Source organism: Adiantum capillus-veneris, chromosome 2 (assembly GCF_014529385.1).
Source record: "Adiantum capillus-veneris isolate H3 chromosome 2, ASM1452938v2, whole genome shotgun sequence".
NCBI lineage: Eukaryota > Viridiplantae > Streptophyta > Polypodiopsida > Polypodiales > Pteridaceae > Adiantum > Adiantum capillus-veneris.
Window position 1 is genome coordinate 93108233 of NC_140932.1, and position 12622 is coordinate 93120854.

The window sequence follows — 12622 nt, forward strand, 5'->3', positions numbered from 1 at the left end:
ACTCTGCTATGCGAAAAATGGTTAAACGGTGGTTTGGAGCATATGTGGTGCAACATTTTTTGATAATGCAACATATCAACTATGTGAACTAGATGGCACTATGCTTAAGGTGCCTATTGCAGGAAAACGGATCAAGCTATTCAAGAAGCGAGAAGGCGAGATTGTTCTTGAAGATTCCCATTCAGATCCGCCTCCAGAGGATCATGTTATGTATACATCAGATGATATGTCTGATGATGATTTTAATGAAGCTGATTAAGTGAAATTGGCACAGATCCAAGGCTGTGCAGGTTCAGAGGGGGTGGATGTCGTGCCGCTCCGCTCCCATGACAAGAAAATGAGCAAAGGAATGCCAATCAGGTGTATCTGAATCCTGCATGATTATTCAACAGTTATAAGGGCTTGCTAAAAAGCCAATTTTTAAGCTAAAAGTGTGCCAGATGCGGCTCAAAGGGCCAAAAGATGTCTTGGTAATGCTAAACAATGAGTATGCTTGAAGTGGTCATAGCTGGGTTTTTATTAATCAAAGTTGAAGTACTTGAAGGGCTCTACGTGCCTGTCTTTACGACTCGTCAATCGGAGCTACGGATAAGAAGTTATGACAATTTTAAGTTGAGTCAGTAGCAGATCCGTACCGGATTGAGCACCTGTTGATAAAAGGTCAAAGATGAAAGGAATGCATGAATCTGAAGTGCTCACTTTTAGGAGCATATCGGTCTTTTCAATTCGTCAATCAGGGTTTCAGTTGGCAAGATATGGCCAGTTTAAGTATTGCCGGGGGCCGAGTTCGAACCGCCCTCGTCGCCCTGATCAAGCACATTCATCTGGCTTAATGCAGTGCGGTGCCCGATGTGTATGCCAAATGTGGGCCAATGCGAAATCAATTTTTATAATATGCCTAGCCTTGACGGACACTGATACTTGCATCTTGGAAGCTATGATGCCAGAACGGGCAACAAAGTGATATTGCTAGTCGAAAATGAGCGGCTTTGCTTTGGCAGGCATGTCATCCCTTGCGACGGCAGTGGCCGCACCATGGAGAATCTTAACATTGCTTGGACGATATGCATGCCAAATGTGATGCCTTGCTTAGCCGATATGCATGCCAAATGTGATGCCTTGCTTGGCCGATATGCATGCCAAATGTGATGCCTTACTTGGCCGAAATGTGTACCAAATATGGTGCCCTTGCAAAGCCAAAGGCCGCCCGCCCTTTAAGACTGGCGGCCCATTAGAATTAAAAGAGGCCACCCACCCAAGCCAACAAAGCCCGCCCATTCAAAGTTTTTTTTAATGTGAAGTGAAGAAAAAAGAAGCCATGGCGGCAGCTGCAGACGATGAGGAGGAAGCTCGTGTTGCTCGCGCCGGCCAATTGGCTGCTCTAACAAAGACACCGAAGAAGCGGAATATACTCAGAAGGCCATCATACAGATTTTCGGCACCAACCATGCTCGTTTTCGCGCTGGTCCAGAATCGCCTGCCACGTCACCAGGGGGGGTACCCATTAGCGACATCGCTAATGGGTAGACCCCTTTTAGCAAGAAACTTGGCTCATGCAAACCATAAAAGGGGAAAGATGCGGCTCACAAGCTCTCTCTCGTTCATTTTTTGTGGAACGCTTTTTCTTGTTATTGATTACTTGCTCTCAAGGGAAGGGGGGTGAGAGGCCTTAAGCCTTCTTGATCCTAAGCTCTCTAAGCTTAAGCAATCATTAGCCGGGATTTACATCAAAACCTCATAATCCTAAGCTCTCTCATCGATTTCTTTAGCCATAACCATGCTAAGCTTCATAAGCTTGACAAGCCAAGCTTTCAAACCTATCTCAAGCTCCTAACTCAAAGCCTAATCCCGCCCTTAATTAAACAAAGCCTAATCTCTATCTCCATAAGCCAAGCCTAATCGGAGGTATTCAAAATCCTCTTGAACTCTAATCCTCAATCATAAGCCAAGCCTAATGGAAGGTATTCAAAATCCTCTTGAGCTCTAATCCTCAATCATAAGCCAAGCCAGGTTAAGCCGAATTTCACGAAGCTTCCTTAAGCCGTGCCTAATCACAAAGTCTTAACCCAAGCCTAATACGAATCTCGCCTAAGCCATAATCTTAAGCTCTCCAAGCCATTAATCCGGAATTAAGCCGGCACCCTTAAATTGAATTGGGCCAACCAAGGCCATTGGAGTTGAAGACAGAAGTCAGTCCAAGGCAGTTCCTACTAATTGTCTTGTTTAACACCTAGATTGTGACAGGTTAACCTTTGTGAAGAGCATAAACATCTCCATTAACGATTGATTAATCATGGACACTGTTGATTCTTTGGTATAAAGCGTACTGTTTGTTTTGACCTCTATTTCTGTTAATTGTGTCTGCTGCACCTCTTTTCCCCGCACCTCTCACAGCTAGGGGCCCCGGTGCCTTCCTGGCTCACCTTTCGCATACTTATCCCCCGACACCGAGACAAAGAGAGAGGAGGATACTCAGCAAAAAGCACTCCCTGAAGGGGCATCTCCCACAGAAAAACAAGGCGACGACGCCTTCACAGGTAGATCCACACCTTGATTTACTGAGCTTAACACATTGAACGTACACATATGTATGGCGCACTGTCTTGATACGAATTGCTGAGGTACGAACTTAGGTTCAGGTATTGGGATAATAAGGATGACTACACATGAAAGGGTCTGCATTTTTAAGCACATGTAGCATCTGTATCATACTGACGTGCATAGCATAAAAACGCATGAAATTATGTACTGATCTGCATAGCATGAAGATGCATAAAACTGTTTTCAAAACATTTAACAAAGTACCGGTCTTTACTTGCGAGTACTGTTCTTTACTTGCATAAACCGTACTGGTCTTTACTTGCGGATTTGATTAAAAATAACTAAACGACTCTGAATATTATTTGCAATAAAGTTTGCTTAATGGGCATAATCAGATGTGATTAGCTGGAGTAGTTGCTTATTGGTTATAATCAGATAAGATGAAATGCCCAATAGAACAATAAAAAACTGGGACTTCGGGAACTTGAAGCAGGAATATTGAGGGGATTACACATGCTTGATCAACTATCATAATGAAATGTCTTGGTACTTAGGCTGATTGACCGCTTTTCAGATTTGTAGTACCCACCTAAGCACACAAGTGCATGCGGATAAAATTGGTTATGCATACCCGATCATATGCATGTCTGTATAATATAGTTCTGGAAAGATAATGAATGTGGAAGTTTTGGGAGAGAGCTGGTTGCTTGTCGAGAAGAAATGGTATAATAACTGTGTTTTTGAGCGGTTTTGAATCGCATATTATGCTGGACTTAGGGGATCCTTTCACAAATCTACTCTCTGATCCGGAAGTGTTTCATAGGAAAAGAGTGGGAAAAAGAGACATATAGTATGGCTGGCTGAGTTGGTCCAAAAAAAAGAATACAAAATCTATAATGGGTTTTGGAGAACCAGGATGGTTGAATACACATGCTTGCTCAAATATCACTTAGTTGTGGGAAGAACTTGGTGGTTGCAGTCTTGAAGACTTAATCTAAATAAAAAATTCTTTTTGTTGATAAAACTGGGTTATGCTTAACCGATCATATACAGGTCTTGATAAGGTAGTTTTTGGAAAGAGATGAATGGTAAAGTTTTTGGAAGACAATTGGTTGCTTGTCAAGAAAAAATAGTATAATGACTGGTTTTTTTTAAGAGAAGTTTTTGAATCACATATTATTCAATACACGAAGATAATTGGAATAGTTGGAACCTTGGTACAGTTATGGTTTTTTTTGAAAATTGCTTAGAAAAACAAACAAAACTCTCTAATTTTTTTTCAAATTTTGAGTATAATGATTGCCAATGCTCATGAAATGAATGCTTGTCTGGCATAGGGACCAAGCAAAGTAAGGTTGACTGCACGAATTAGGGTGAATAATAACCCAGAGAACATGAAGGCAATTAATAATAAGATACAAATGGCCAGATTGGAGCTTAAATCACCTACAATAGAACCCTATAGGAATAGGGAATTCTTGCCTAGGAAAGCTAAAGCGGTTTTTGAACCGACCATTGTAAAAATCATAATTCAGGATAGTAGTAGGGGGTTGTTCTAGGGGTGTGACAACAATAACAAGTGGCAGAGGTCACTTGGTACCTGTCTACCCATTCATTGTAGCCTATTCTAATAAGCTTTGATGTTTGGATGAATGGTGGCAGGTACCGATCTCTCCTTCACTTACCAGGGGACGTACCTACTCCTCTTGAGTGACAAATTGTACTTCATACTTGAAAAATTAATTCAGTAATTTATGATCATGTTCTCTTATTGTATAAGTATGATTGTATCATGCTTTGAAGTCTACTATTTATGTTCAATGGCGCAATTCACTATATAGTTCTGTACAATTGGAAAAATAAAAGTGAACACACACACACACACACACACACACACACACACACACACACACACACACACACACACACACACACACACACATGTAGGCAAGTGGGGACATTTGCCAGCACAGAAGGTGTCTGCCAGCATGAGATAGTCTCTCTCTCTCTCTCTCTCTCTCTCCTCTCTCTCTCTCTCATGCATGAATTGGAGGCAAGTACAAATTGAGTGATGTCAGGTGCTAGTGAAGCAGGAGGGTCGCTGTCCTTTGAAAACAAAAAATCCTTTGTCTTTGTGTCTCTCCTCTGACAAGTGTGTGAGGCAATTGGAAAAGAATCTCCACTTACAGGTCTCAGCACCATGATAAATGGAATGTGAGCGTGATTTTGTGTGTGTGTGTGTGTGTATGAGAGAGAGAGAGAGAGAGAGAGAGAGAGGAGAGAGAGAGAGAGAGAGAGAGAGAGAGAGAGAGAGAGAGAGAGAGAGAGAGAGAGAGAGAGAGGGCACATGGCAATGGTGCAATAGGTGTTGAGCAAAAGCAAGAGGTGTGTGGGCGAGTGGTCATCCATTAGCACGAGAAGAGATACACGCATTGAAATGGGTTGCAGAGCAGTGCATGCACACAAGCAAGATATGGGTCAGTGACCTTTTAGTTAGAAGCGGGGATCCTAAGAGATTCCCATTAATGAAATTCAAATGGAGCAAGTACAATATGTAAGTACAAGGACTTTTTTAATACCATTTGAATGCACTTGATATAGATGATCCCCCCCCCCCCCACGACACTGAGTGACACAAGGGCGCACGCGGGGGTGGGTAAGGGGATCGACGACGGAGCAGTGTGGCAGGCATCCCGAGGTGGGCAAGCCCCCCCAAAAAATGGTGGCGCAGGTGAGAAGCCCGGATTGGAACCCACAACCTCATGCCTCAACTCCTTTTGAGGATTGAGCTAACCACGTCGTCCGTCCGCGCACATGTAAAAGGAATTCCATTTTACATGGTGTTATAAACGATTAATTTGAATTGACCTAGAAGTAAACCCGGATAGGTCCCATGTCCGGGTTTAGTTCTTGGTCAGGTTTAGTTTTAACAAGTCATGTATGGTACAGATCACCTCAACGACCGCACGTGAAGTTCCCATCCATTGATCCCCTCCCCCCCCCCCCCCCCTCTTAAATGCTTCGTGTCACTTAGTCATGAGGTTCCCCCCCCCCCCCCCCCCCCCACCAACAACACACACACACACCAAAAAAAAAACAACACCCACAAAATAACATATTAGCCATCTATGAAACGAATTCAATTGAGAGAATGCATATTGTCATGCATTTGTGTCACTTATTACTCTTGCAATTATGCATTGAGGCAGAGGAGTAGAATCGGACAATCGAACTCATGACGTTCTCCTTGCCAGTCACTTGCACGAGTGCAAGTCGTTGCAATCATGGTCAAAAATGACATTAAGAAAAACATCATTTCCTTGCCCCTTGCCTTAGCTCCTATACTTAGATTGTCTTCCGCTTGCCACCCATTCACTTCACTTACCTCCCTGGCCGACGTGCCACAATTTCCTTTACCTTCCCCATTCTGTCACAATCCGAGGGATCCCCTAAGATTCCTCCCAAAAAAATGTTCCCAAAATTGTACCGACATACTCATGGGTAACATGTTTACATCAATCCCCAATCCAAGTGCCCAAAGGACTTGCTAACCATACTGGATTGGGTTTGCAAATGCAAGCTACCTAAACCAATCTTGCTTACACCATACTAGAGTGTGACCCACACGTTGCTGTGGCTAAGAAAAGCGTGGCCATTGGGTCAACCCCCCCCCCCCCCCCCCCCCCCAATATTTGCAGGTGTGTGATTGTGCATATGCACACAAGTGGAGAGGGTGGATTGTAGTCCTTGTAATCACTCCAAGAAGATGAACATTCTCTCTCTCTCTCTCTCTCTCTCTCTCTCTCTCTCACACACACACACACACACACACACACACACACACACACACACACACACACACACACACACACACACACACACACACACACACACACAAGATCTTGAGATCAATATTTGTCAATGTTCAGACGATCTGTCATAAAATCTAATATCTAACCAACCTAAATGATTTCCTCTTATTAAACTGATCATTTAATGTGGGAGAATAAACGGGAACAAGGGTTAGAATATAGACATGTCCTTATGGATCTATCTCAATATGGGGGCCAAGGTTAAAGGGGATCCAAATGAGAAATGATTTGTCAAAGAGCAAGGCTAGCTAATGGAGCTTAAAGACCTTAGGGTTAGCTTTATTAAAGACCTCCAATGGTCAATGTTAAAAGACCTTTGACCTTAGGCAAGCTAGGGCTGTGCTTGAGGTGGGAACTTGGCCCAAGATTGAGGTGCTTGTCGTGCTTGCTGACTAACGGGTTTGAGGTGCTTAATGATTAAGGTACTAAGGTGCTCCATGACTAAGGTGCTTGAGGGGCATGAGGTGTTCCACAAAATCAACATGATCCCTACCGAAGGAGGGGAGGTGTGACCTAGTAAGCACAATGAAACCAACTTGGAAAGGACATAAAGAAACCAAGAATTGAAATTGTACTACACACAAGATTTACAAAATTTCATGATTTCATGACATGGGCAAAAGGGATAAATGCTATTTTTGTGTGCGAGATCTATATGTAATATAAAGCGTTTCAAAAGCTAAAAGCTATAATTATGGAATGTCACCCAAAAGACATACCAAAATAATGATTTGCGCTCTGAATGGTTAATGGTTGTATCGTGGCAATACTCCCAAAACTCCCAATGGCACTTTGGAAGCATTGAGCTCTTCATCTACCTCTCCCAGTGTAATATAGAGAAGTGAAGGCTGATCTCCCTATTAGAAAATGACTCCTTTGACCCCTCTAACTAGTCGGGGGAGATTGTCACAAAAAGGGAATATTTTCAGACATCTGGGGCCCCCCTTGGGGACAGAAGTAACTCACAAACAAAGATTTCAGTGGGTCCTCAAAAAAATCATAACAAAAATGAGTAGGTGGGACTATGCTCTTCTCCCATTTCCAAGCCGGATTAAAGTGATTAATGCATTTATGCTCCCGTATATTGCGTTCACTAGCCCACTTCTCAAGATGGCGAAGTGTCACTGGAAAGAGTTCTTAAAGCCAGTAAAACGATTTTTTATGGAAAAACAACACAAAATCCTCTAGGCCATGGCAATGGGCCAGTTGGGAGTCAGTCACTCGGCCAGTGGATCAAGGAGGCCTCGGAATTCTTGACCCTGTAGCCCATGTCGAAGCTTGATGCACAAAATTTGTAGTCTCATTGGCTAAAAAGGATCAAGCTTGGGCTATTATGATCAAAGATATAATAGAAACATCTAAACTTGGTTCAAAAGGTGGTAAGTAAGAGGTAGAGGTTCATGAAAAACTTTTAGCCCCGACGTGGTCTACTCTAAGTCTGGGGGGCATCTAAGGGGAGTTGGTAAGGAAATGCAACAGAGTAGGGAGAGTCTTAGAGTGGGGAGAAGAAACCAGATACTTCAAGAACTCCATTTTGCACTGGTCCAAACATTATCGTAAATAAATTGCTCATTCTTTAAACTGAATATTTGATCTATGTTATGATGTTAGTTTTTGTTGTGATTTTTGACACCAATAACAAGGGGAGGGAGTCATTGACACCTATCTTCCCAAGTAATGCCAGTTCCGACGTGCTTGTGTTTCTGGGATGGTGATAGGTAAGAGATTCTTTGCTTGGGATTACAACGACAACTGCAACAATAATAGAAGATCATCCACTGTTCGGTTATTTTTATTAGTGATAGATGACCCTAGTATACGATTCTTCAATAATAACAAGTAATACACTATATGTCAATATCAAGTTTAAATGTCAATTGTAATCTTTAGTTTATCTACTTGTTATCTTATGTATGCATAAGATTTGGTTTCACATGTTGACTGGTCTCTAGTCCCATGGTATGGTTCAATAGTTTGTGAAATCAAACTATTGTTAGATAATCTTTCTTACACACACACACACACACACACACACACACACACACACACACACACACACACACACACACACACACACACACACACACACACACACACACACACACACACACACTTTGTGTTACTAAGACTGCCTGGACTTTTCAGACACACACTCCCTAAAATACACTCGGTTGGGCCTTCACCATGGGACTTGGCACTTCTTTAAAAGTTACTACCCCTTGTCTTGGGTAAATCGGGCAGGTTCTTTATTACTGCCGTGTAGGCACTGGTTTAGGCCCGAAAACTCTCATTACTTGGGCGTGAGGGCGACCCTGCTTCACAGATGGCGATCTCCTCACTCATGGTACCCGCTCATGACACAGGACTGGCAATCCCTTGGCCTCTTTCCCCTATATAAATAGGTGAGGGTGCATCTCTGCCCCTCACTTAGCTCGGGTTGTTCTATCTTGTTTAAACTGAATAACCTATTGCGTGCTTCTCACGGAACAAGTCTGTTAGGTTTTTTACCTTTCCCATGCATACTTCCTTACTGTTATTTGATTTTTGATAAGGTTGTACATTAAACAAACATCACGGATGTTGGCATGATAATTGTATAAACATTTCTCTGAACCTTGTCTCTAGGTATCGACTGCTTGGTACTTTTAAGGTATGATGGTTGGCTTTTTGAAATTTTCTTATAATTGTTGCTGCTGTAAAAAACGAGTTTTTTTCTAAAAACATCTTACAATTAAATTTCTTTTTTGGCCTTCTATGGCCGCTGTGCGCAGCAGGACATGACTTTGATCCAACAAATGGTTTATGGTCTTTTGATTACCAAAAACCTTGGGGACTTTTTTGATACTGTCGCCTCTGCAGTATAATGCCGTTTACAGACTTTTTATAAGCATTGGATTATTGGCAAAAGCATCTTGTCAGACTGCAGTTTTTTTTTGTATAAAAAATGGGAATTGTTTTTTGGTTTTTTAGCACCGAAGCCTTGGGGACTATTTGATACTATCGCCCCTGCGTTATAATGTCATCTACAGACTTGGTTTTAGACTATTGGTAAGACGTCTTGTCAGACTGGTTGAAAAGGGGTTGTGGGTCCTCTTAGCACATCATATCATCCTCTGTTCGGCTATGATCACAAACTACTTGGGTAGATTGATGTTCTTATTGTAGCCTCGAGTATTAAGGTGGTATATTTTTTTCCAAAAAACATGCATAGTTTGGCTCTCAAAAGGGGCTCCCTATTACTTGGTTGGATAACATTATGATAAAGGTTATGATAAAGGTTTGAAGTGGGATGATTTAACGAACATAAAAACACATCTAAATAAATTTAAAATGGTTATTATTTAAGGAGTGATTCAGATACCTGGAAGGTATAATAGATTTTTGATCATTGTACTAATTATCGTGCTAAAAACTTGGATTTCTAGCTTAAAAATTTGTTATAACTTCCTTTTAATACGTTGGACTAAGCTTGTAAATGTTTTTTTAAAAAAGTTTGTAAGACGGACATGGATAACAACTAGTATAGTCCATTGATACGTGCAAGACACATCCAAGCTAACAGATCTGTTGTCTTGTTTGGATGGATGCAGGTAAGGACTCTATCTTATCTTGGAAGGTTTTTTTTGACTTTGGCAAGCTGACCTATACTGGATTGCACACTCACTTATGATTCGGGAAGTTTTTCTACTATCTGTATACTAGAATGGACCTCATTCCTACAAACATTGTACTTAAATGATTCTAATACTGAGTTGTTTTTGTACTTATCTTTTCTTTGTTTCATAGGGAGCTATCTTTTGAATGTAAAAGTTCAATTATGTCTTAATATCTAAGATTAAATAGCTATACACACATCCTATACATAAGGTTTTTTTTTGTAGAGAAACCGGGATGCTGGCTTTGGAAATTAATTTCGAAATTGAGCTCTAGGTTGGACCCACAGTCTATAATCCCTTGACTGGTTGACTGGTGTTAGGTGGTCCTTTATAGACTCTATTTCTAGTCCCTTGCTCACGGCTACTATAGTCTTTGACTTTGCCGGTTTAAGGTTTGCAGGCCCAAAACTATAGTTACTTTTTTAACTTATTTTTTATGTTTAAATTGTTCCTTTTTCAGGACTACATACCCTTTAGAAAGATAGCCCGCATGAGTACTAAACACAACCCTGAGAATCATGCAAAGATTCTCGAATAGATTAAGCTATACCTTAAGGACCATAAACCAAATAATGCTTTGGCAGTTAGAACTAGAACATTCCTTACTAGGAAAGCCAAAGATTGTATTACTTACTACGGTAAGAAAAATTAAACCTCACCACTCTTTTTTTGAAATATTGCAGACTCTTGCTCTCTCACAAGGATTGGAATGGACCTCTGAGCCCCTCTCAGTGGCCACATCTCTTGTACTCAGATGTATTAGCAGCTTGGATGCTTCTCAACTAATATATAACTTGGCTCTTACCTCTGACAAGAAATTGTTTGTCTTACATATGCTGTTTTTTAATGATTGGGTCAAAATTTTGGCTACTCTGGATAAGGACTCCAAGGAAGAGGTGAATTTGAGTACCCTATACATAGCCCAACTTCCCGTACTATCTTCACAATACCAACAAGAGCTTGCCCTATTCTCCTCCACAGGTGCCGATCTGTCTAACTTTCTAAGGAAGCTGTGTGGTCTCAATCTTTCTTCTGTCTGTACACCAGCTACTCCTACTATCCCACATACAGGTGGTATCTTTTGTAGGGATAGTGCAACCCTTGAAGCAATTAAAGAATTTCAGAGTAATCTTTGTTCCCTCAATGACTCTAACCTCCTGGAGATGGTGCCTAAGAGCTCTAAAGTTTTTCCTGTCTTACCTATTAGACAAATTGAAATTGAATCCCTTGGGGTTGACCACCAGCTTTGGGTTCTGCCCAATAAAGCGTTCTTAGCACCATTTTGTGTGAAACTTGGGTATACCTTGCCAACCTCCCTGCCTCTACTGTGGAGGAATGCAGCCTCAAGATTTTGAAAGGAGAACAATTTCTAGACAAAGGGGAACTCATCAAAGCACCCTTCAACCTCAATCTCATTGACCACTCCAAATGTCCCTCCAATACTGGCCTCTACATCTGTACTAAAGGAAACATGGAATTTGCTAAAAGTAACCCAGATTTCTATAGTGAATCCATCTGGAATGTCTTTTGACCTTATGTAAAATGTGCCTGTAGATTTCTTGACCCTAAAGGTTCTTGTGAATCCAACATCATGTGGTTCCATCACACCATTTGGTTTATTCTCAACCATCTTGACCTACTCTTCCCAGAAAAACCTGTGGACTTTCACCTTTGTCTCATTTGCTCTTGGTTGGGTGGCCAAGCTAAGCAAATTGTTATTGGGCAAATTGCCTTTAACATCTTCCACACACACACACACACACACACACACACACACACACACACACACACACACACAACACACACACACACACAACACACACACACACACACACACACACACACCACACACACACACGATGGTGTAATTGGATCTCTCTCTATCGCATCTGTACGTGCTTGCACACCTTACATGTAGAGATTCTGGGCAAATGGATCTGAAGGCTCATATGAAAGTATCTGTACAACCAAGAGGAAATTTGATTGTTTATTTTCCAAGCCTATTTGTAGCATTAGGTGTTCTTGAAATACACACATCTACACAAGAAGAATGCAACCTTTGGATATAATTTCAAACAAACTGGAGAATACGACACACAGGTAGGTGCACCGTCACCTACTCAATAAATTCTGGTTTTGTAATAAACATTTATTACTAATATGTTATTTCCTTGAGCTGATCAGGCTCTTTACAATTGTATGCTGTTAACCTCTGAGCATGATATATTAATGATTGAATGTATAACGTGGATAGATACTGATAGGCTTAGTAAGGTATTTGTATTGGTCTTTTTGTCAGTGAAACAAACGTGATACTAAAATTATATTCCAGTCTCAAGCAGGAGGTATACTTGCTGGTCCCTTTTGACATGTTGTCAATAAAACAAACAAGATGTCGAAATCTTTTTTGGAATCTAGCTCATCAGCTTGTTTTTTGGAGAAAATTTGCTTCTTTTTGGCACCTGTATGTATGTGCAAGAACATTATGTTTTATTATATAGCCTACCAACTAGATTTTGACTTCAAACCTTGGACATATCTTCACCAGATCAT